The sequence below is a fragment of the Wolffia australiana genome, chromosome 18, assembly GCF_029677425.1.
Source record: "Wolffia australiana isolate 7733 chromosome 18, ASM2967742v1".
In the NCBI taxonomy this organism is placed as follows: Eukaryota; Viridiplantae; Streptophyta; class Magnoliopsida; order Alismatales; family Araceae; genus Wolffia; species Wolffia australiana.
In genome coordinates, this window is record NC_135852.1 from 3604388 (window position 1) to 3625239 (window position 20852).

The following is a 20852-nucleotide window of genomic DNA, read 5'->3' on the forward strand; positions in this document are numbered from 1 at the left end:
CTCCCTCTGCCCTCTTTCTTTCCTCCCTCTTTTCTCTCTTTCCGCCCTATCGTCTCCCTCTTTTTTCTCTCTTTCCTTTCTATTTCCTCTCTCTTTCCGCCCTCTCGTCTCCCTCTTGTTTCTCTCTTTCCTCCCTCTCCACTCCCTCTTTCCTCTCTCTTTCCTCCCTATCCTCTTCCTCTTTCCTCCCTCTCCTCTCCCTCTTTCCTCTCTACTCTTCCTCTTTCCTCCCTCTCCTATCCCTCTTTCCTCTCTCTCCTCTTCCTCTTTCCCATCTCTTTCCTCCCTCTCCTCTCCCTCTTTCCTCCCTTTCCTCTCCCTCTTTCTTCTCTCTCCACTCCCTCTTTCATCTCTCTTTCCTCTCCCTCTCTTCTCTCTCTTTCCTTTCTGCTCTCTCTCCCGTCTCTCTTTTTGCTATGTTTTCTCTCTTCTCCCTCTACCTTTATTTTCTCTCTCTCCCCTCTCTCTTCTCGCTCCTCCCTCTTGTCTCCTGTCTCTCTCTCTCGCTCTCTTTCCTCTCTATCTCTCTTTTCTCCCTCTCTTTCCTCTATCTAATCTCTCGCTCTTCTTCTTTATCTACTCTCTTTCTCTCCGATATCTACTCTCTCTCTCTCTCACACACTCGCCTTTTCCTCTATAATTCTTTATTATTGCACAGTTTCACTTGCCGTGTCACCAAGCAGATCAATAGGACTTAACATAAGATTAGACTTGTAATAAATGAACACGTACCCTAGTTAAAGAGATTTAGTGGCTAGGATTCAATATAGTAAAAGATAGACGGATAGGATTAAACATAGATAGGCAACAAATAGATGGCCAGGATTCAATATAGTTTGGCAACCGGTAGACTGTTTAGATTCAATCCCATTTAGATGTTACAGATTTTTATAATGGCCTGGATCATACCAAGCAGAATAAAGTATATATTTTGATCACCTAAAGTATTATAAATATGAACATACATGTAATTTTTACATTTCCGGAATACAACGATCATAACGATTATTCTCTTGTTTTCTTGTGTCTTCTTCTCCTAGTATCTTCTTTTCGTTCTTTCTTCTTCCACTTCTATATCTCATGGAGCTGGAACAATCTCAACACATATCCCCTCTCCACTTTCTCTTTCATTTATCTCTCTCCTCACTATCTCTGCTCTCTCTTTCGTCTGTCTCACTCTAATTTTTCTTTCACTTTCCTTACTCAGGCACACTAATATTTCCTTTTTTTACTATTTTTCCTCTCTTTCTATTTCATCTCTCACCCTCTTTCCTCTGTCTCTCTTTCTATTTTATCTCTCACTCTCTTTCCTCTCTCTCTCTCTTTTTTATCTCTCACCCTGTTTCCTCTGTTTCTCTCTCACTATCCTCTTTCACTCTCTTTTCCACTTCATCTCTCACTCTCTGTCCTCTGTCTTTCTCTCTTCTGTCTCTCTCTCTATTTCCTCTTTCACTGTCTCTTCCATTTCATTTCTTACTCTCTTTCCTCTGTCTCTCTTTCCTCTTTCACTCTCTTTTCCATTTCATCTCTCTCTCTTTCCTGTCTTTCTCTCTCTATTTCCTTTTTCACTGTCTTTTCCATTTCTTTACTCATTCTCTTCCCTCTGGCTCTCTCTCTCTCTCGTTCCTCTCTCACTCTGTTTTCCATTTCATTTCTCACTCTCTTTCCTCTCTCTCTCTCTCTCTCTCTCTCTCTCTTTCCTATCTATCTCTCTCCCTATTTTGTCTTTCACTCTCTTTTCCATTTCATTTCTCACTCTATTTCCTCTCTATCTCTCTCTACTCTTCTTTCCCTTCTGTCTCCATCTCCTTCCCCACTGTGTTTTCTCTCTGCTTGTCTTTCTTCTCTTCTCTGTCGATCTGTTTCTTCTTTCATTGTCTTTTCTCTCTCTCTCTTTCTCTCTTCCATCTTTTAATATATTTGGTCAGTTAAAGCCATATAAGACCAGAAAACTATCTATTTTCTAGTTAAACAAAATTTTCCTCTTATGGCAAATTAGTTTTATTTATGGTAAAAGGAAAAAATAAGAAAATAATAAGATGATAATTTCCCTTCAACCTGATGTTGTTCTATAAAATGACATGAAGGAGATTAAAATTAGGCATACTGATTGAGGACCATCCAGTTGCTCGCATTCAGACTCATCACCAGCCCCTTCGCAGAGCCCAAGCTGACATGAAGAACCCACATTTCCACTTTCAGGTTTGATAAGCGGCATTCACGTTGTCTTGGAGCGTGTCATGTCGTCTTTGCGTTATTTTCTTTTTTTGTCATCTTTGGATTGTCGGGAGGCCCCTCCTGCGTGAGTACCGGCCTCTCCCCTTTTCATATGTATTGTTTGTTTAATGTTTAGTTTGGCTTTTTAGGGAGGGAGAAGTCCATGTTAGACTTCCTCCTCCCCCTCCTGAAAGAACCCCTTTAAAGGTGAGCCCAATAAGCTCCCCTTAAAAAGGGGCCCATTTAGATCCATAACTGCCCCTTCTAGGAAGAAGGATTACGTGAAGATGTTTTTGTTGTCTTGAAACTAGATCTGAAATTCGTGTTGGCAGTTATTGTTGTTGGAAGAAAATTTTCTCTCGTTCTTTTGGTTGGAGTTTCCTCTGAGACTCTGGGAAGATCATCACTTGTGCTACGACTTCTTTATTCAAGCATCGAGATCGATCCATCGAAGAGTGTCTTCGGACACTGAACTTGCTCGGGAATTTCACAATTGAGTTCGACGAATACTGGAAGATCACCACTTCTGCTGCAACTTCTTTATTCACGCCTCGAGATAGATCCACCGAAGAGTGTTTTGGGACACTGAAGATTGCTTGGTAGCATTACTGTTGACGATGAATTATCGTCGAATTCAACTGTACCAACGACACCGGCAGACGAATCCGCTGTGGTGTCGCCAAAACAGGAGTGGCCTTCTTCGTTCAAATCTCTGTCTACGCCCGATCGTCGATTCTGACCGGTTAAAATACCCCGGCGTCGATGATCCCTTCGCCGTGAACGTCCGGATTCAGAATGGAGTCTCGCGACCGCCGTGAACGCGATTTGCGCCTGCCGATTCACTTGTTGATCGGTTGAAGGGATTATGTGCCCTTCTGACATCCTGAATTGCTGTCCACCCTTGTTCGTGTTGGCGGTTCCGGTGGTCATGGTGACAAACAGAGATCCCTTCTCCGCCACTAACGGGAATCTCAGATCATACAGTGGTCTTCCATTCCCCTGCTGCAAACTGTGTTTTTTTTCTTCTCGGTCAACCTTTGGAAAAGAAGGACAAAAAAAGAAGAGCACGGTGAATGATGGAATTCCCACCACGCCAATCTATGGAATTCTGAGGTCCTCTTTCCGGCGTTCTAGAGGCGATCGATTGACTCTAAGGCCTCTCCTGATTCCGAGATCGCAGTGCGTGTGCTGCACCACCGCCGATCTCTACAACCGCCGCAAGCTGATTGAGCTCCATCAAACCAAAAGGGGTGGACAGATGGTGCCTGAAGATTTTCCGATCGTAGCGCCAATTACTTGCCGAGTTGATTCTCACTGATTGGTGGGAACCCCTGCATGTTCATCATCACCCCTTGAGTTCAAACTTTGGCAACCCACCAAACGTACTCGGTTCTACCCTGATATCGCCTCTCGGCATCGATTTCATTCAAACCAAAGGTATCATTCCCATCTCTTCCCTTAACTTACAGCACGATTACGTCTTCCAGTGCCAACTCCGACTGTTCCGTTGTCTTTGAGAGTCTCTATATGACATATGGGTTAGTCGCCAGTTTCGAGTTAGGATTTTATTTGTCGGTATCTGATCAGTCCGTTCGTGGAGACGGTGAGGACGCTCACGGTCCCTGATATCGACTTCCCGGGTTGTCTAATTGTGAGAACGACGTACTTCTCGTTGCATTTACTACTTCTACTCATCATTTGGCCTCGTTGTATCTCACTCCTTTGTCCCTCGCTTGTGGTGTGACATGACTCGCCGATTCTTCTATTCTAGTCCGTCGTGTTACATCACATACCTAATGAGATGTGTACATTCAAAATAGGAGATAAAACGACTGCGAATTAAGGTAGGGAGGGAGGGAGGGAGACCACACAAGTGAAATAATTCAAGGAGAGTTAAAGAAGAACAAGAAGTGAATGTCCGACACAAGGACAGATAGACGAGAAGTGCAGGCCGTTAAAAAATGGGTTAATAGCACGGTACATCCCAAACCATGTACAAAGTCTGCAAGTTAACTTTAGCTTTTTTTTTGGCACGGTATATCCTAAACTCACTAAGCCGTCTGCGATAAATCCCGGTGATGACGTCGAGTCCATCGTGGCTGCCAGGTGGATCTCCGGCCAGATTTTTACCTGGCGGAACCCACCTGGCCGCCACGCTGGATTCCACGTCATCACCGTGATATGTCTACCTGCCAAGAGAGCGAGAGAGAGAGAGAGAGTGTTCTAGAGAGAAGGAGAGAGAGAAAGGTTCTAGAGAGAGAAAGAGAGGTGTTCTAGAGAGAGAGGCATTGTTCTCTAGAATACCTATCTTTCTCTCTCTAGAACACCTCTCTTTCTCTCTCTAGAACACCTCTCTTTCTCTCTCTAAAATCTCTCTCTCCTTCTCTCTCTCTCTCTAGCATGCCTCTCTCTCCCTCTCTCTCTCTCTCGAATGCCTTTCTCTCTCTTTAAGTTAAACCCTTGGCAGGTAGACATATCACGGTGATGACGTGGAATCCAGCGTGGCGGCCAGGTGGGTTCTCCAGGTAAAAATCTGGCCGGAGATCCACCTGGCAGCCACAATGGACTCCACGTCATCACCGAGATATATCGGAGACGACTTAGTGAGTTTGGGATATACCGTGCCAAAAAAAAAAGCTAAGGTTAACTCACAGACTTTGGACATGGTTTGGGATGTACCGTGCTATTAACCCTTAAAAAATTAGAGGTGTACATGTCAGTTTGCATTTAGATTGAATCCTGGCCGTCTATATTTCAACCTGTCTTCATTAAATCTTAGTCATCTAGATTTTGTCCTCTCCATGTTTGAATATCTGATGAATCCCATCCACTAATTCCCTTCATGACAATAGGACACTGGTTAAGAGAGTATAGTATACTTGTTCATTCCTTACTAGTATAATATTAAGTTAAGACTGGTCGAGCAAGATTCTGACTACATCAATGTCGACTTGAACTCCTTTAGTCCCTCCTCCAATCTTAAGCTGAGCTTGTCCCTGATTCTGATAAATTGATATTTTCAAACAGATTTCATTAAAATCCCACCAAGTTGACATTGACAATTAATGAGTATAATGGTGTTTTTCTTGGAGAAATATATTCATGAACACAAAGAAAGTCTTTAGAAATGTGTTTTGTTCTTGCATGAGATACGACATTTTCTGCTAGATATGTAGCTCAACCATTGTTACCAGAGGATATCATATGTTGTCAAGCCAATAACACTTCAATATCATCTTTAAGTTCATTGAAATAAATGTTTATTCATCATTATTCTCCTGTCATATTTATAATGAAGACATTTAATATACATGATGACTTGATGAATGATGATGATATCGTAATATAGTGATATCTAGTGTATACATACACATTTTACATATTCCTATTTAAAGGATAGTTGAGATGAAGATAAATATGTAGAAAGAATATTATTATCTGATCCTACTTATATGATAAATATGGCTGATCTCGCGGCCATTAATGTAGAAACAATGCCAGACAATGGATGCTCTCTAAGAAAATAGATCAGGGAATTGATCTGAATGATCCCTGGATGATATTATACCTGAATCTCAATCTGGATGGTTCATGTCACAATTATACCCAAGACCCGAGACACCAAAGACATCTTGTGCACGGATGACTGTATTTTGATTATGACTTATGTGTCTCCAATCATGGGATTCAAATTAGTCCTACATAAGGTGATTAAATGGTCAAGATGGAATCTTTCTCTCTCAAGGATGAAAATACATTTAATTCCCTAGATAGTTTAGTGGAGATATTGGAGAAGAGGTTCTCCAATGATCTCCATTATCCATTCGTACTAAATGGATTGATGGAGTATGATTTGAGTGTTAACTATACCCTAAGTCATTCAGGAGTCTATCACATATGAGGGATATATATAAGATTATCCGACATAGTTTAATAATTGGAGAACATCACCATAAAGGTTCCTTGAGAGAGTTCAATCACTAGTCTCTATCATATATATCACAATGTGTAGTTTGGTACCCCATGGGCTGGAAATTGAACATATCAAGTAGGTTAAATTGATGATTAATTTATCTGTGTGCTGATACAATAAATTGACAAGGTTGATCAAGAATTATTATTGGACCTAGAGGGTCACATGGGTAAAGAGCTATGGATGTTGATGGATATACTTAATTTATAAGGAATTTAACAAAAAGATACCGAATAAGGGGAACCACAAAATTTAGATACCCTAGCCAGCAAGATCTGCGAACCATGTGTCTTCTCCTCTTCTCTGAATTCTAGAGATCACATGGATAATTCTATAAGTCAGACACATGAATGCCTTGAAGGTACTCTTTTATAAAAAATGAAAGCAGAATCAGTTCCGCACAAGTGATTTTATCATCACTCCTTTTATAGTTTAATTTGAGTTGATTTTTATTATTTCGAAAAGATAAATCATTTTTAGACAGTCAGACAAGCCCACAGAACCCAATAGTGACACAGAGATAGTTGGTGTTTTGCTTGTAATTTGGATCTGCTTGAATAACGATCGAATGCTCATGACTTCTGATCATGCTGTTTTAGCCAAGGATTTCTATTTAATTTCTGTTCTTGATTTTGCTTGGGTGTGTTGATTTTTACAACTCCAGAAGATTATATTCTTTCTAGCATAGACCAAATATTCTCTTTGTGATCATGTACCAATGTTATACCTAGCATAATCTACTTGACTAAAAATACGCTGATATTTGTCTGATGTTCTATGAATATGTAGAACATGAAGTAAACTACCCTTTAGATAGCATAGGAAATGTTACAATGATTTCTAACCATATATGTTTGGAGTATTCATTTTATGACAAACTTATTAACAATAAAAGCTAATATGGCCTTGTAAGTGTGACAATTGAACCTATACTTCTGTAGTCCGATTCATCAACCAAATCATTATTTTTATGGAAGATAATGAGAAGAGAAATGGAGTTGATGATGATTCATTTATTTATTTAAGTGACATATTTGAAGAAATATATTTTTAATGTGGAATAAATTGAATTCTAAGAGAATAGTATGAATGACCCAGATCTTGGATGACAAGTTATCATTTAAACTACTCAAACTATTTCAGTTTCACAAAAAATGGAGAAAATAATAATCATGTCATTTACATAAATCAGAATAGAAAGATCGAAGCTTGGATAAAAGGCCCTGAAGGAACCGCATATGAAAAAGGAGTATTTCGTGTTGAGGGTACAAGTACCTGAGAGGCACCCTTTCCAACCTCCCATCGTTACCTTTTTAACCCAAGTCTATCACCCAAATATCGACGACGTGGGACGAATATGCCTCGATATTCTCAATTTGCCTCCCAAGGGAGCATGGCAGCCGTCTCTGAATATATCTACTGTGCCAACAAGCATCGTCCTTCTCCTCAGTGAGCCAAATCCAGACGATGGTTTGATGTGTGAAACTGTAAGTTTGAATTTCAGAGCAGAGAATACAAATACGACAGGCAAAAGTTTGAGCAAAAAGCGTGTTTCTGGACTGAAAAGTACGCCTCACCAGGAGCTGATGATTTAAGTAGACACGATGTGTTGAAGGCTGAAGCATCAAGTTCTAGAGCAATAGTGCCGCCCCGTCAAGTGCAGAGATCGTAGGCTTCAACCGGCGCGTCCAAGAGCTTGAGATGGCCAGCATTCCGGGGGAGCTCGTTTGGGAGATTGTGAAGAGGAACAATGCCTTCCTCGTGAAGCAGTTCGGTAATGGGACTGCTGAAGTGCAGTAAATCAAGGAGAGCAACAACCTGTACAATCTCATCTCGTACAAGTACTCTGGGTTGGCAAACAAGAAGACAGTCTCTGTCCAGCCAGAGGGTAAAGATCTTTCTGTCGTTCTAGAAACTTCAAAGACGAAGAAGCAATCCAACCCCGCCAATCTGTACAACAGATCAGTCGTGAAGAAGGAATTCGCCAAGATGGCAAAGGCAGTTGTTAACCAGGTGGCGGAAAACCACTACAGGATTGATCTGAAGAAGGCGGCTCTTGGCAGGCTGAGTGCTGCCCACATGAGCCTTAAGGTGGCCAAGTCAGGGCCCAAGAAGAACAGGCAGGCTCTCAAAGTCAAGCACTAAGTTTTCTGTTCATCTTTTAATCCTTGTAGGATGTGAACTTCCATTTTATCTTCCTTTTTTCTTGCCGCTTGTTCTGGAATGGAATTTTTCAGAACCTGGTTCCTTTTATTATCTACCATAAATTTCCATTTATACCATTTATGGTATTTATGGAAAACTAGAGCATTCTTGGAGCCAAAAAAAAAATAGAAATATGATCAACGTGATGAGAGTTTATAAAAAAACGATGTATTTGTCTTTGAACCAATAAAACCAAGAATATGAAAAATAAGAAGTCAATTTGTCGAACCTGGCTCATGGAGCTTATTTCAGACCATAAATAGATATGTTTAAGTGACATAGAAGTGATTTTTATGATTAGAATCTTTAGGTCCTTGAGTTTGTTCCATACAGATCATTTTTTTTCAGATCTTCATGTAAAAAATCTAACTGATCAATCTTGTACATGCTACTTGAAATTTGGATTCTTACTATGCTATTATGCTTAACAGCCGTAGACAAAAGTTATCAACTCTATTATTATTTTTATTAATTTTGGGCCTAATGTTTCCAAAAACTCAAAACCTCCTTGTTGATTATATCCTTTGGCCGCAATTAATTCTGTGCATCTATTTATTGACCTGTAGGTTTATATTTTAATTTATAAACCCATTTTTACCCTAATACATGAAAATTTGGATTTCTTAGAACTCATGATACAGTTTCATTTTACATCACAGAATAAGACTCTATTGCCATAAAGTGCATCCAATTGTGATTTTGGATGCTATAGTAAATGATGTAGGTTCTGAATAATTTGAGGTGGCAGCAACACAACATAATGGCATGAGATGTTTGGTGAGGGAAGCTTCATCTCTCTCTCCACTATTCATCCATACCCTCTGATTTACAAATAGACACCCTATCCTTATGGACCATTTATTATCATGATTTTAAATCAGATTATTATTAATTGTTGGATTTTTCTCTCTCCTTATTGATCCACGTCGGGATTTGCCTGTCCGATATCCGATATCAGACAAACTGATACTTAATATCCGAATAAAATCCAGACAGTTTCAGATACAGGGAAGTGAATATCAGACAGATATCAAAAATCAGTCTGATACTAGATATCAGGGACAGTATCGTACACCTGTAGACGTGGTAGATGCTGGTATCGGATATCAAATTTGATGTCAGATATCTAAACGCAATATCCGAATATCAAAATCCCTAACAAAAATTGGTATCCGGATAATGGTATCCGAGATTCGGATATCGATTTAAAAATGAGCACATATTGTCCCATATGGAAAAAAATATTAAGTTTCTAGTAATATAAATACTATAGGATATCTCAAATGGTAATCGAAAGCCTTGTGATCTACCAATTGCGATCAGAGAGGCTAAATGTAGCATATTGGGCCCTATTTTCATTCTTGGGCAGATTATTTTCCAATTTATAAGGGTAAAATTTATGACAAACCTTCCAAACATAAAAAATGCTCAAACTAACATTATATATGGCTTCCAATAGCTTAGTTATTGATACCATGCATTTTTAGTAGCTTATTAAGACCATATTTTTTTATTTATTTGCATTAAATTAATTATATATGCATATTTTCAAGCTTAAAATATTTAAATTCATTTTTAGAATGATATTCTGGTTTTTGTATATTTTTATGTATTTCAGGAGATTTTTCTTACAGCATATTCTGAAACAATACAATTTTCTAAATCAGAATATGATTTATTTGGAATTTTTTGACATTAAATTCAGAAAGATATGATTTTTCTATGTCGATATATATATATATATATATATATATATATATATATATATGTATGTATATATATATATATATATATGTATTTGTATTTTTTGGCCTTTGTTTTCTTATATATGAATTTTTAGAATATATTTTGGGTTTTGTTTACTTTTCCTACGCAGGTGATGTGGACCAATCAGAAAAAGAAGTGATTTTATTCTCAATAAATGTCCTCTGTGGACTGAGAAAGAGTTGATTAAAATATTATTATTCTCTTTTCATTTCTCTCTCCTTGGAATAGTCAACAATGATGGTCGAGCGACGTGGTAGCGCCACGGGGTACCACATGTTCATGTGGGCGCATGTGTACACATGGAGCACACATGTCACATTTCGATTGGAAATCGCTGACGTGGTGCCCGCTAGCTGGGTGCCACGTCATCTCCGAGATAGTATTTTATAATATATTTAAATAATATATTACTCTTCTTCCTTTTTGTCTTTTTCCCAGGGTGACACGTGGCCCGACGAGAGCCGTCGATTGTGAATGAATCTCAGCCAATCATCATATAATGCCCGGATGTGACAAAACCCTAACTGAATGATGTGAAGATGCTGAGAAGGACAATGAGAGAGAATTATTTGAATTAAATTGACAACTAGAAATCATCTAAATCCAGGCTTGATATTCGATGATACAGAACTCGGATAGAGCTGAAATTTTAAGGGCAGCTTCATCTTTTCGTCATCCATCCATCCATATTGTTGGACCTATGACAAAGACTTTGTTGAGAAAGAGATGGCTTTTCCCGGATGAAATGAAATATTTGATTCATGTAACAGGAAAAATATTCCCATTCCTTAGCTGTAAAGGTATGTTGCCATGAAAAGAGATTAAGTGGAACAGAATTGACCGGGCAGTAGAGTCATGGAAACATTGTTTATTTTGTAATTTTTCCTTAACTCCATGGAACAATATGCTACTGCTGAAACATGGAGAAGGTACGTTAGCATTCTCATCACTTAAAAAAAGAAAGCAGAAAGAAAATTTAGCTTCTTTATTCCATAACTTTCGTCATCACCTTTGTGACTTCTTTTATTTTGTCTCTTCGCTCCCGCTTTTGCTTGGAACCTTTCCCGAAAGCTACAAGCAGAAAGCAAATGCTAAAGGTAGAAGACAACAAGGCATGACTTTAAGAGTGGAAAAAAGAAGAATCTTATTATTAGCTTAGCGGGTGGATCGTGCAATAACTTCTTGACTTCTTGAAGAACCTTTCTCATACATATTTATTTCATAACATTTTGAGATCTGGTCCATCATAAACTCATGAAGGCTGAAATTTAGGATAACCTTTGGAACCTGATTTATTTCTTTGACTTCTTTATGTAAGTTTTTCCATAATGTTACCTTCTTTCAGAATGTTGGATAGTCAATCCCGTTCGTAAACTCGCACCTTCGTCAAAACTTTTGGTTATATAATAATTATTTTTCCTCTTCAAAGATCAAAGACACCTCTTACTCTCAATCACTATCAAAAGTATCTCTAATATCGTTGGTAGATTCCTCTATATTAGTATAAATTAGAACACGAGGAGAGGGAACTTTAGTACTAGAAGAATCAATGGAAGATCATGAAAGTCGTTCAAGAAAAGCCAAACATGTTTTGCGTCCGCTATCCCGATCATGATTTTGCCACCCCATAGGTAAAGGAAAGGCCCTCCCCGTTTAGGCCGGTTGTAGGCGAGGAGGGATTCGAACCTCTAATGAGCGGAAGAGAAAGGATAAAACATGAATGATTATAAAATAATAACAAATAATTACCTAATACAACTTTTTCTAACTAACGTTTACAAAGACCCTGTTGTTTGTAAAAAACATCTTCAAGCTCACTTCCCCCTAGTGAGGCTGTGATAATCTCAAATTTTGGGGTTCTAATTTCGTCGTTGGTAATTGAGATTATAAAATAAAAATTATATTTAACCATACTTAAGAATATTTAGTAAGATATTAGTACGGATCATATCCACAGGGAATCATGATTAAGGATTTAATTTTCTCACTATAGTGATTATCGGTATAACAAGAGATAAATACAAGAATATAATAGATGAGATAGTGATATCAAGGAAATATAAGTAGAATTATGAGAAGCGTTACGGGAATAAGGTGGATGGTGCAACGGATACTATAGTGATTGAATGCGTGAACAGTATGATGATAAAGATAGAGACGAGAGAATGGGGACGTAAGTGAAATGATAACGATAAAAAACTATAATTATGATAACGATGATGTCTGAAGAGAAACAACGTAAGGCGAAGACACTTACCTTAGATCCTTACGTTCCGCCAGGGTCATGGCGATTTGCGAGTGCTGGTAAGCTCCCCCGCTTCTCTTATGCTTCTTCCCACACACCCAAGACACCAAAAAGACACCTGATGGATCTCAAAACTCACTATCTTACAAAACTCACTAAGAAGCGCTTGAGATTCAGCACTTTTCATATTCCGTGCGGTGCTTTTCGTATTCTCCGCCACGTGTACCTGGAAAAAGGACAAAGAAAAACAAAGGAGAAACTTTAAAAAAACTCTTTCTCGAGGATGACATGGCGGGGCGTCAACGCACCACATCATCCTCTTTCTTCTTTCTTTTTTTTCTTTTATTTTAAATGAGTGGACGTGAGCGCGCCACGTCACCGTGCGCAAAAAAAAAGCCAAAAATACTTTAAAAATTCATATTAAATAAAATAAAAACCCAAAAATATGTATAAATATATATTTTGACTTATAAAAATCATATCTTTCCAAATTTAATGTTGAACAATTCTAGAAAATCATATTCTATCTCAAAAATTATATTCTTTTACAATCTATTGTTATAAAAATCTTTAAAAAATACAGAAATTCAGAAAATCATTAATGTTGAACAATTCTAGAAAATCATTATTGTTATAATGTTGAACAATTCTAGAAAATCATATTCTATCTCAAAAATTATATTCTTTTACAATCTATTGTTATAAAAATCTTTAAAAAATACAGAAATTCAGAAAATCATTAAAAAAATAGATTTAATCATTTTAAGCTTGATAACATGCAAATATGAGTGATTTAATGTAAAATACATGTAAATATGATCATATTAAATTGCTAAACATGCATGTTATCAATGACCCATACTCGTCACTAGCTCGTTAAATTTTTTTGAGTATATTTTTTATAAATTTTATTGATTAATATTGAATTCCCAATGACGTAATTCTTACTCCCATTTCGAATTTATCAGTTATGCATCATAATATATGATAAAATATATTTATTCATATGTTGAATATCAAATAAACCAATATCTGACGTCAATATCTGATATCATCACCCAAGCTTTGAGAAGAGGATGGATGCTGATATAGGGTTGGATAACAGTATCGGATATTCGATATCATCATCCAGTATCCAGATATCAGTATAGACGGATATTGGATAGCCAATTTCTGAGATCCAGTTCAGCATCCATCCTGATATCATCTTCTGATATCGGGCTTGTGATGGACGAACACTAATCCACGTGATGGGTAACCAATGAGTCACATAATCCCCAGATTTTCCAAAGATTTTTTTTGCATTTTGAATCACGGTTAATGAGTATTTATCAATAAAATGAGATTTATCAAATTCTTCAAAAAGTACACTTCATGATCTAGAATGATACTATTATGTCCAATCAGAAATTTCCACACGTCTTACTCAATTGGTGTTTTTATGGTGCATTCAATTTGATTTTCGTCACTCCTTTTTTCATGCTGACGTATGTCCCTCTCTCATATTACATTTATTATGATTTTTATCGGGTCTTTTTTCCATTAGGCCACGCCGTGATGCTCATTAAAAAACAGAAAGTCTCCACTCATGGTTGGCCCATTATGGCATAAAACTTTTAATCCCATAACAGACCCTTTCAAAATAATTACACAAATAAACATTGACCGAAATCAGCCATTGGTCACCATCTATATAAATCAGGTAGCAACAAGTAGCAGATAACGGATGAAATTAGAAAAATATAGACCTACTTGTATAATTTTAAAAAATAAAATTTAAAACATAAAAATATTTTATATATATCGATATGATGATTTAAAATTATTATTGTCTAATTATTGTCTGAAAACACTAAAAATATGCTAACAAAGAAAATTATTCTGTTTAGGAATATGATGTTGATAAATTCCATAATAATAATCAGAATATCATTCTGAAAATATATTTAATTATTTTATGCCTGATAAAACACCCATATATTCATTTAGTGTACATAAACATGGAAATGTATAATATTAACCTAATAATTATCCTAATGACATAATATCAAATCTGTATCAATGAGATTCGAGTGATGAAGCTCATATCTATGGGTCTACAGATAAGATAATGGTGAAGGGATAAAATTCATGTACAAGGGTACATAGTTAATACTCAGGTAGATTACTTCCAAGAATGAGCAGAATATACCAGAAGGATATAAGAAAATAGGATGTAAAATCCTTTTCAAAATGGGGATCATATAGGCTTATGTCCGCCTAAGAGAGGGAGGATAAGGAATTGAACAAAATGAACCCTAAAAAATAATACATGATTCTAAAATGAGAACCCTGTAATAATTTTTTAATTTTACTCTTTCATATTTTTAGGAAAACGGGTGAACAAAAAATGGAAATTTAATGATAAAAATGAGGAAGTGTTGATCAAATGTAATGTTCTTGATAAGATTCGTCGTATGATTGTAAGAAAAAGATGAAAAGAATGAGAAGATGTAGACAAAAAACAAAGGGCGAGATAAGAAGGAAAATATACCATGAAAGAATGACATGAGAAAGGGGAATAATATAAAAGAGGGAGTAAAACATGTCATAAGTAATTAGAATAATGTGTGATCGATGTGTTTCTATTGGAATAAGCAATAAAGGGTGAAAGGATGTAAGACAAGTGATAAAAAGGTGAAGATGATACATATATATGCTTCAAAGATAAATTTAGGTGACTAAAATAAATATGATTCTGCCCTTAAGACTTAAGATAAAGAGATACCTGCCTTTAGCACATAGTGAATATAAAAAAAACTAAGTAGAATCTACTTCTGTATGGTGGTCTGATGGATTGTTAATTCAGATCTCAACCTAGGAAGATAGTATTTAAACCCTTTGATAACGATGTCTATTCCTCACCCTATATAATATCCTAGACACTTGGAAGATCCACGTGAGTTTAGACTCATAGCTCATACCATTAAGAGGTAAAATCAACCTGCAACAATAGCCAAACTTCCATATACCTGTTTCTAGGAATTCAATTAGATGATATTTCTAAGGCGGGGTTTTATTAATTTCATGTACGATTTTTAGAAGACGACTTCAAAATGTATAGCATATTACTTTACCCTCTACTTGATTACAAAATATGAAACTATGCAATTATGTTTTCTCATCTCCAACTTAAAATAGGAATTGTCCCTAATGGAAGCAAAAATTGTAAGAGAAGAAAAAAATTGGCAAACAGTGGTTCCTTATGCTGATTCTGTTTTTGGGAAGATAATAATTTGTCATCGAATCCTTGTGCTTGTTCAGATTGTATTACTAGGATCATAGTGAATATGTAATTTAGTTTTATTGAATTAAAAATAGCAAAAAATTAATAAATTTCAAATTAAATACTAAAATAACTAAGTAGAAGCAAGCCTATGAATTAAATAAATAGTACAAGACTAGCGGTCTCAAAAATCATGAAGTTCCTGTACAATGTCCATGGGTTCATGTTCTAGCTCCAAGTTTGGGATTTGAGTTTGTCCACCCTCCTTGAATTGTTGACCTTTCTTTGGATCTGAAATAAAATAGCTCTGAATAAAAAAAATAATTATACGGGTTCTGGCTTCTGCAGGAATAGTTGGAATACGGATTTATTAAGCCAAAATTTCTGATTTCATTAAAATTATTTTTAAAAAATTAGCATGTAATTGAAAGAAACTAAAAGCACCTATCCACTTCATAGTGTCTATTTTTTTATGTGATGAGCTTGATGTTACTAATTGAAGAGGAAAAACCACTTTCCCCATAGCTAAATGTCGAATGATTGTGAATCATTTTTAATTTCTGAATCATTTAAATGATAGTTTTGATGGATTTTAATGACATTTTTGTCAAAACTAACATGTATGTTTCAACTATCAGCAAATAAAAAATGGGACTTCAATTACATCAAATTATTAAGAACTCCCACTCTAGGGAATTACTTGAATCTTAAATGATTTACTTTTATTTCAAGATCAGTTGAGCCTACCACATGACAGTGCTAGAATGGAACGAAAAGGATAAAGAGCATAGGTTTTACGCCCACACCCTCTATCACCTTGCCACCGCCTTTCCAGCAAGGGCATGCAGTCTAATGAGCCATGGCACATTAGCTCTGTGTATGCTTGTTTACTACATCATTAGGGCTGTTTTTTAGTGTTGTCAGGCCAAGTGGCCTGATTATGGATCGTCCAATTCCACACAATGAATAATTTTAGATGAAATCAAGGTCTCATATCTAATTACAGAATGAAAGCTACAAATGACCCTATAATTAGATCTAGTTATGATTGAACTACGATATAAGGCCTAAGGGTATCCCTGCCATCTTCATCTTATATTATAATAAATATATCTCTCTCTATCTCTCTCTTCCTCTCTTGATAAAGGAACATCTATAATTTCCTCCTATTTGAGTCTGTAACTCATCTTCTTGACGCTTGTAGGATGACATAGGGAATGGTCAATTCTTACACCTTAATCAGTCATCCTAATTAGCACTGATGAAGTTGGACAATCATTAGAGAAATTTTCCTTGGTTTCCCACTACCTTGGCCAAGGACTTTATCACATCATGCTTCTTTAGGTGTCTCCTCTTATACTGAGGCCATACAATTCCATCTTGAATAATCAATCATCTTCATACCACATCCAAGCTAAGATGATTTTTAATTCCATGAATGAAAATTCATGGTCCATTCACATGATGTCTTTGGTGGGTCAACTATTAGTAAAACCTACAAAATTGTGACATGAATCAACCTAATTGATTGTTAGGTATAATACCGTTCAGGGATTCATATAGATCAAAGCAGTGAAATCATTCCCCTAAAAGGAACCCACTATCTTTCCTTAATGTGTCCATATTAGCTGCTACGGGACCTATGATACTCATCGTATGAGCCAAACTAGCTATTACTATTCTATCTCTGTGTCCATTGTCACACGGTCAAATCCCAAACTAGTAACAATGCTCCAATCTGACACAAAACCGCCCTCAGTGCTTGGAGCACAACACTGAGCAGCCTTGAACGCTTGCAGCGGAAGTCTTTTGCAATAGCTTAAGTACGCATAAAAGGGGTTACAGGAGATGGTGGGGATGCAGCCCCGTCAGAGAATAGGGTCATTGAATTATATCATTACGAGATTACATTGTTGTCGTCGAGCATTACATGGGGGAAGACGAGGGTAGATACCGAAGTAATGAGATAAGGTGCCGTGCGCTTGGGTAGTGTCGCACCTACGCCTTATGACCTGCCGCTCTGCACGACGTTGTTGCATTGGGTGCCTCAAGCTGGGCGCAACGCGCCCAGCACTACCCATGGGAGTGCCATGCGCCCCTAGCCCTCTCGGGGCTCATTGTGCGCCAATGCCTTAGTCTCCTGGCAGGATGTCTCTCGGCCCGCGCCCCGCGCCCCGCACACGCGATGCGCGTGATGCCCCCACACATCCACATGGCTCCCCACACAGCTACACGCGCCATACCATGACATTGCCCCCCAGCCTGTGCATCCCATGCACACACGCGGCGATTGGCGCCCAAGCGTGCACACTCTCAACAGCCCACACGCCACAATGCGCGTGGGTTACCCTGATCCGGCGCGCCTAAGTGCCAACGGGTATGCACACCATCCACTATGTGTTACTACCACAAGGGCGATGGCCTGAAAGAGCAGGGTTGGGTGTCACCACCCTTAGTGCGTTGCAGAATTGCACTAAATAGAACTCATTCATTAAAGATCGTGAGTCAACATACGCGAACACACCCTCCCAATAAGCACACAGGCCTCTTGGAAGGAATGCCGACTAGTTAGGGGCCTATCACCATTGAATAGGAATATTTATAACACTTGCTTGAAGATTATTGATATCTATATTTATGTTCTCATTACGAGTCACTTAACTATATAATGCACTCACAAACTCCAATAAAGTTTATCAAGATAGACTACTATTTGACAAAGTAAAATATTCCTAGTTTCATAAATTTATCTTTTTGAGTTCTAAGAAAAGTAAAGTTAGACTTAAAAACATGCGTAAAAGATAGTCCAATTGTTTTGAAAAGATACCCTATTTGTTTTTACTTAGAAATTAATTATTATACTGGGTTAATAATTTTTTTCTGTATTGAGATAATATCCATTTTAGTTTATAAGCTCAACGTTTTTCTTTAATAATCACGAAAATTGCCTTTTGTGCCTCGATTGTAACCATGATATTAATTTATGGAGACATGAAATCCAAAAAATATCCAAAGAATTTAGCAAACTGAGACCAAAGAAAAATAATCTTTAGGCTAAGTTAAAGTGTCAAAGCACATGATTTATTACTATATCAGAATCCATGTTCAGACAAAAGAATTAAACACCAAACGAATCAAGATATTGTGTTGGAACTTACCGTCTGGATCAATATATCAAGTTTCATTTCTAATATAAGTTTTATAAATGCCATTATAATCATAGTTTATTACACACACATAATTATCATATTTAGAGTTTTATGATAACTCAACATAGTAACTATTTGTCTGTTGTAATCATGTATGTGTAGCTCGTCATGCCAATGGGAAGTTTGGAAATCAATATCGTTGTTGGTTGTGTGGTCATCACCATCTTTTATACTCCATGCAGCTAACAGAGGCTGTACTATCCTCATGGAATGGAACCAAACATATTCTAAATTTCACTTACTGCCCATAAAACTTCCTTTAACAAGATAAAGTATAACCAGTCTCACTAGACTAAATTTTTTGCCACCCCAAGACAATCAAATTTATAACATTGAATGAGAATCAAGTGTGAGTCTTTATGTTTGATGCCAAATAATCTATGTAGCACATTTATATCATGATTCACAACATTGTAAATAGCTAATTCAATTCAATTCACAATGACAACTTTTGTAAACTATTCAATAATTTGATAGATTTTTGTGTGGATCAATCTAGTCCTGTTTCTTTTAACGTTGATTTGTCTTATTTTTTATTAAATGCACCTTTTCTTTGAATTAGTTTCTGGATATATATTTTAACACTTATGCATATAAACGTCCATAATAAACATGTTCCCAAGATTGCAATTTATATCACTTAACTTTTTTTATGTATGCTGTTCTTGTAAAATGACATTTTATTTTGTATGGTAACTGCAGTGGTCTCTCCTTATGAAGAAAAAGTTTTTCTTTTAAAGAGAGTTTTTCTATAAGGAGGGAGAGATGTATATGTATAGTTTATATGGAGAGAGATGTAATATGTATACAGGTCTAGATCGATAGAGAAATAGAGAATTAGATAGATAGAGAGAGATGTAAATGTACATAGGGTCAAGATATATATATATATATATATCTAGAGAAATGGATAGATAAAGATGTATATGTACATAGGTTATATATATACATATAAATAGAGATAGATAGAGAGAGAGAGGAAGAGAGAAAGATAGAGAGAGAGGCAATGAGATAGATAGATAAATTGAGGGAGAAGGAGAGAGACAGAGAGACAGAGACATAGAGAGGGAGGCAATGTGATAGATGATAGATATATAGATAGAGAGCGAGAAAGATATATAGGAGATAGATAGATAGATAGAGAGAAAGATGGATAGGAGAGATAGATAGATAGATAGATAGAGAGAGAGAGAGAAAGAGAGATAAGAGAGAGATATGAGAGAGAGATAGCAGAGAGAAAGAGGAGATAGGGGAGAGGAGAGAGGGGAGAGGAGAGGAGAGAAGAGAGGGAAAGAGAGAGAGATAGGAAAGAGAGAGAGTGAGAGAGAGATAGAGGAAATGGGGGAGAGGAGAGAGAGGAGAGAAGCGAGAGAGGAAAAGAGAGAGTGTGAGAGAGAGAGATAGAGGAAATGGGGGAGAGGAGAGAGAGAGGAGAGAAGAGAGAGAGAGAAAGAGAAAGAGGAAGAGAGAGAGATAGGAAAGAGAGGGAGTGAGAGAGAGATAGAGGAAAGGGGGGAGAGGAGAGAGAGGGAAAGAGAGCATGTGAGAGAGAGAGAGAGAGGAAATGGGGGAGAGGAGAGAGAGGAGAGAAGAGAGAGAGGGAAAGAGAGCATGTGAGAGAGAGAGATAGAGGAAATGGGGGAGAGGAGAGAGAGAGAGGATTGAAGAGAGAGAGGGAAAGAGAAAGAGGAAGAGAGAGATATAGGAAAGAGAGAGAGTGAGAGAGAGATAGAGGAAATGGGGGAGAGGGGAGAGAGAGGAGAGAAGAGGGAGAGGGAAAGAGAAAGAGGAAGAGAGAGATATAGGAAAGAGAGAGAGTGAGAGAGAGATAGAGGAAATGGGGGGGAGAGAGAGAGGAGAGAAGAGAGAGAGGGAAAGAGAGAGAGAGAGAGAGAGAGAGATCCTTGGCATATTTACCCATTTAGCAAGTACCTTGTCACACGTGCGGAGGAGTAGTCAGGCCCTGCTCGC

General features: G+C 37.3%; 1 pseudogene; it reads left to right on the plus strand.

Annotated features, from left to right (window-relative positions):
- The first annotated feature begins 7889 nt into the window (after positions 1–7889).
- LOC144715092 (large ribosomal subunit protein eL28y pseudogene) lies at positions 7890–8345 on the plus strand (annotated as a pseudogene).
- Positions 8346–20852: the final 12507 nt, after the last annotated feature.